Source organism: Bos indicus x Bos taurus, chromosome 10 (genome assembly GCF_003369695.1).
Source record: "Bos indicus x Bos taurus breed Angus x Brahman F1 hybrid chromosome 10, Bos_hybrid_MaternalHap_v2.0, whole genome shotgun sequence".
Lineage (NCBI taxonomy): Eukaryota > Metazoa > Chordata > Mammalia > Artiodactyla > Bovidae > Bos > Bos indicus x Bos taurus.
The window spans coordinates 36,851,663-36,857,662 of record NC_040085.1 but is presented as its reverse complement, the minus strand read 5'-3'; positions in this window follow the sequence as shown (position 1 = coordinate 36,857,662).

Here is a 6,000-nt window from a genome sequence, read left to right as displayed (position 1 = left end):
ATTCTTTATCAACTGAGCTACTAGGGAAGCCCTATATGCAAGATACATTACTTGGAAAATGATCTTTAAAACACTAAGATGCTGTTTAAGGAAGGGCACTAACTGACAGCCAGCTGTGGGTGCACTGGTGAGGAACAGGCAGGAGGCTTTTGCAGTAATCACCCAGGCATGATAGGGACTTGAACCGAGATGGAGCAGGCTCAAGTCTCAGCTCCTCCTGATGGCCCAACCCTCAAACATGTCCATGCTTCTCCCCACATCTGGCAGCCAAATGAGCCACCATCTCCTGATTCTGGGTTCCATGGTAGACAATGACTGGTCTTGCTGCTTCCACACTCATAGTTCACAACCTATTCCCTATGGGGAAGCCAAAGTGAACTTTTAACAGTGATTCTGTCCCTTCTCTGCTTAAAACCCTTCTGTGGCTTTCCATTGACTGCTCCTGGAATAAAATCCAGGCTCCTTCCCCCAGTGCATTTGAACTGGCCCCTCTGACCTGTCTAGCCTTGTTTCCAGTCACACACTTTGTGGTTGGCTGTACTCCCTAACTCCTGCCCCTTCTTTCTATTCCTTAAATTTGCCCAGCTCATTCCATTTAGAGCTTTTGTGCTAGCTCTCCCTCCTGCCTGGATCTTCACACGCTGGCAATCCTTGCCTTAAAGTTGCAATTTAAATATCTCTTCCTCAGATTCTTCCTTGAAAATCCCCTCAATCTACAGGAGCTACTCAGCGGTTCTCTATCAAATCACCCTGTTTCAGTTGTCTGAGCAGCTTTTACTACCATCTGGCGTTTTCCTGTTTATCTGCCTACCTATCTATCGTCTCCCTCCTCTGTGGTCGATAATCTTTGAAAACAGCCACCACCAATTCCTTCTCTTATTGTACGTACAGGCTACTCCACTCATCATGAGGTGGGGTCTGATTCTCCTTTCATTGAATCTGGACTTTTGATTTCCTATTACTTGCCTTGACTGACAGAATGCAGCAGAAATGATGCTGTCCAAGCTCTGGGCCTAACTTTTAAGAAGTCTGTCAGCTTCCACTTTTACTCTTGGGAGCTGGCTGCCATGTGATGAGGCGGACCGCCTGGAGACTGCCATGCTGTGAGGAGGCTCAGGCTTCTGTGTGGAGGAGCACGGAAGTGACAGAAGTACAGTGATGCCTGAATGTAGATGAGTGATCCCAGCTGACACCCAGGGAGGCAGAAGAGCTGCCTAACCTGGCCATGACCAGTTCCCGACCAGAGAAAGATGAGACATAATTAGCCCTTGTCTGAAGTCACTAAAGTCTACAGGTTCATTGCAAAGCACTAGGTAACTGAAACCTCTTCCCAATAGAATGAAGCTTCACCAGCTTTGCCTAGCAGCCCCTGGTACATGCATAGAATCAGTAGGGATTTGTTGAATGCATAAATTTGGGGGAAATGGAATGGACCGTAGACCAGAAATCTCAATAAAGCAAAAATGTTGGTGTTTGACATTGGGAGTGCCAGTAACCAAGTTTAGGGGTATTAGAGTTTAACATTTCAGTTCTGAGTTTTGAGGACATACAGGATGTGGCCATGGTTGAAATGGAGAGAGGGAAAGGTCCTTGAAGTTGAGGAGGTGGACAATAAGGCTAGGACACCCATGAGAAAAACCAAACTCTCCCAAGTTGATGGCAGGACTAGCTGTGGGGAAAGGCCCTAAGAGCTTCCACTTGAGAATGTGAGAGGTCCACAGGGGAGGCTAGTGTCCTTGGAAAGATCTAGTTTCAACTGAGGCAAAAAGGAATTAGTAAAGAGTCTGCCCACAGGAGTAGGATGGAGAGTCTGTTCACAATTAAACGGAGGAGGGCAACCCAAAGAAAGAGGTTGTCAGGGAAGGGTGTGAGGGGAGACAAGCTGGGGGGCTGGTGATGGAGGGGGTGTCAGAAAGCCATGCTGGGCCGAGAGTCGAGCAAAGCATAGAGGATGGGGGGCTGGTGATGGAGGGGGTGTCAGAAAGCCATGCTGGGCCGAGAGTCGAGCAAAGCATAGAGGAAGGTTTCACTCTGGGAAGAAGTAAAGGGCCACTGGGGTGAGATCACAGGGGAAGGTAAGTGGCCTTAAGATTCGGGCCAGCCCGAAGGTATAAAATTTGATTTCCCTGCCAGCACACCCAGAGGGTAGATAATGTTTGCTACTGGCAGTAAAGTCAGCAGTCTGAGGATTTCCTCAGGATTCCAAAAGAAATGTGAAGGGGTATAGTTTGGGCGTGGTTAGGCCCAAGTCGGTAAACATCCACCTGGACTGCTGGCCTTGACACAGCCCCTCTGAGCAGGTGGGGTGGGGGCATGGGCAGGCTGAGTCCTGGGTGGGGAGAGTGCGGCTCAGATGGACTTGTGTGCTCTGCAGAGCTTGGCTTTACACGAAGGGTTGGCATGGCTGGTCAGAATTACCTATGTGGGATCATTACCCTAGCAGTCTGTGGAAAGGTGAACTGGCTTGAGTCGCATCTTTTCAAATCTTTGAAACAAAAAAACTTTATTCTTATTTTTTCATAGTATAAAAGTAAAACATGCTTAACTGAAAAACTTTGTTTTCAAATGTCCGAAGCAAAAAGGCCTTCTACCCCATGCTCCTCATCCTTGTCTCCTTCTGAATACAAAACAATGAACACAAGTAAGAGATACGTCTCTATAAATTCTCGTTTTAATAATGTGGTCACAGTCTCCCTGGGCTATTCTATTTCTTGCCCTGATTCTCAAGTCAAATGGAACCAAGCAAAGAATGGTGATAGAACTAAACAACGGATTCCTTCAAGCCCTGCAGATCTATTACTCAAACTGAAAGGCATTATTAAGCTTTGACTCACAGGACTCGTTTGATTACAAGTGACTGAAATCCAAGGTAAGCGGATTTAGGCCAAGAAGGAAAGTTAGTGGTTTATACAAATGAAAAGGAGAAGATCAGCTCAGTAATTGCTTAAATGATGCTGGCAAGAATCTCTCCCCTAAGTGCCCTATCTTCTCGACTCTGATTTTTCAGGGTCAGCTTTATCTCCGGCAGAATTTCCTCCAATTAGCAATCCCCAGGGACTCTAGGTTAACTTCCTGGTGACTTAGCACCAGCAAAAAGATACCTTTTCACCTACATCAAAATTCTGAGGTACAGTTCTCATTGGTTGGGCTTGGGTCACATGCCCTTCCCTGAACTAATCATAACCTGGAGGATGCAGTGCTCTCATTGGCCAGCCCAGTATCACAGGCCCATCTGAAGTAGCAATGGTGGCGTCAGTCCTACAGAAGCCACACAGAAACAAAAGCTGCCGTTACCACAAGGAGGGGCCTGGCGTGCACCCCCGATGCAAACAACACCTGCTAACAGAGCAGCTTCATGGATGTGAGACGTGTGCAGTCACATGGGGCCCGGCGCTTAGAAGGACCCTGGGCTTGGTTTAAGGCTCCACTGTCACCAGTTTGAAATTCTTAACAATTTTTGAAGGAGGGCCCCTTCAGAGTCTGTGACTGCACATTTCTCGTTCATTTTCCACTGGATCCTACAAATTATGCAGTCAATCTTGCTGCCACACTACTGTGTGTACTGGGAAGACTTCCCCAAATGGAAGACATAGTCCCCTCAGAGACAAGGGCACATTTGGGAAGAAGCAGGTGGCCTGTGCTGGTTGAAATATATAAGGAAATAGTGGAAACTTATTTTATTCATCTATTCATTTACTTATTCATTTAAATCCCTGGTGGCTCAGATGATAAAGAATATGCCTGCAATGCAGGAGACCTGGCTTCAATCTCTGGGTCAGGAAGATCTCCTGTAGCAGGGAATGGCAATCCACTCCAGTATTCTTGTCTGGAGAAGTCCATGGACAGAGGAGCCTGGTGGAATCCATGGGATCCAAAAATCTTTGGGGTCCATGGGTCACAAAGAGTCAGACACAACCGGACACACACACACACATTCATTTAAAGCCTTATTAAGGAGGTCCTGCTACTTCTAAGGAGCAGAAAGAGAAAAACAAATGACTGTCAAGATCCTCCAGAAGCTCATAGTGTGTTGGAAGGGGAGATGTGTACGCATACACAGTGAAGCAGTGTAAGGGTTGTGATGAAAAAGCATGGAGAGCTGCCAGAGCACAGAGGAGACACCACCACCCAACCCGGAGGTGGGATCGACCAGTATAGTCCCAGGAGGGGAGGCATACGGTTCACCAAGAGAAGCCAAAGTCACCCAGTAGGTTAAGCTTCTTCGTTGACAACTGATAGGGAAACTCAGGCAGATGGATCCATAGAGCAGGAGACATCATGTAACATGCTTCCAGATGGAGCTTGTGGATGAGCAGGTGTGTAACACTCCTCTGGACCATCATCACTCCCCTGTCCCACCATCACTCCCCCAGTCCCCATCCTGGCCACTGAATATGCTTCACCTGACGACTCCTGCAATCTAGTATCCATCCTAAATGTCAAGACTTTTGAAGTTATCAACTCAGCAAGCAAAATATTTTTTACATCTTGGAAGACTACAGTAAATGACTTGAATGACCCAATAAGGAGACAACATTGAAACAACTGAAACCCTCCGTCCCCTGAAATCTTCATGTATCTGAGCCATTTTCACCCTGTTTTAAGAAATGAATGACTTATCCCCATATACCTGCTTCATTTCTTGAGAGTCTGGGCATGAACAAACTCACACTGGGCAGTGGGACCTTTCTCCTTCTCCCTTTTGAGAATTGTCATGGACTTGGGTTTTTCAGGCTCATCTCATTTCAGTTAGCTATGATCATCATTTTCTCAAAAAATTACAATTCACTCAAAAATTTAAATTGAAAAAAAAAAAAAAAGATGGCTCCAAATATAAAACTTAAACAGGGCTCCTGCCCTCAAGAAACTTACATTTGTTTTGATAAAACAATGTCTAATGCCTCCTAAAGGAGATCAGTCCTGGTGTTCATTGCAAGGACTGCTGCTGAAGCTGAAACTCCAATACTTTGGCCACCTCATGCGAAGAGTTGACTCATTGGAAAAGACCCTGATGCTGGGAGGGATTGGGGGCAGGAGGAGAAGGGCACGACAGAGGATGAGATGGCTGGATGGCATCACCAACTCGATGGACATGAGTCTGGGTGAACTCCAGGAGTTGGTGATAGACAGGGAGGCCTGGCGTGCTGCGATTCATGGGGTCGAAAAGAGTTGGACATGACTCAGCAACTGAACTGAACACACAGCAAGTATAATAAGAGAACAAGGTAGCTTGTGAGTGTCCGAGGCTGTCCTGTCTCAGAGTTGGGTGGCATCCTTCTTCCCAGACAGTTCTTTGAATGCACTGAATGGCTTGGGAGTTGAGAAGTGTCCTCTAGGAAGAAAAGTTGGATTTGGTCCACAGTTGGGTTCAGAGACCTACAGACATGTTGTGGGGAAGGGCACGCCTGACTGTATGAAGCTGGAGAGGAAGAAGCAGCAGGATTAGGGAGGACAGGTGATCTAGGGTCAGGGTCACTCCTGGACCCATGGGAGCCCTCCCACCAGCAACAAGAAAAGGCCGCAGAGCAATGAATCACTGGAACACTTAGGGACTTAAAATGACAGTTATTTTATTCCTATCACTGTGGTTCTGGGGGTTCACTGGAATCAGGGAGGTGTTTCTTGCTAAGGGCTTCTGATCTCCAATTTCCTAGGTTGCAGTCAGATGGTGGCTGTACCTGGAGTCAGCTTTTACGCTGACTGTTGGCCAACACTGCCTCTGGGGCTTTCTGCCCGAACACACCCCTCTGTGTGGCCAGGCTCCCTCACCATATGGCCTCTGGGTTCCAAGAGTGAGGCGGGGCTCAAGCCCTGCCCAGGCTTCTGAAGGCATGGGCATCCCCCACCGACATTCTGTTTGTTGGTCAGGCAGTTTCAGAGACCAGATTCCAGGAGAGGGGATCCAAAGCACCACCTCTGGGTGGAGGTGGGTCAAAGGACTTGGGGGCCACTTTTAAAAATGGAACACTGTCTTTTTTGAGTGTGAAGTGTCTTTCCTGA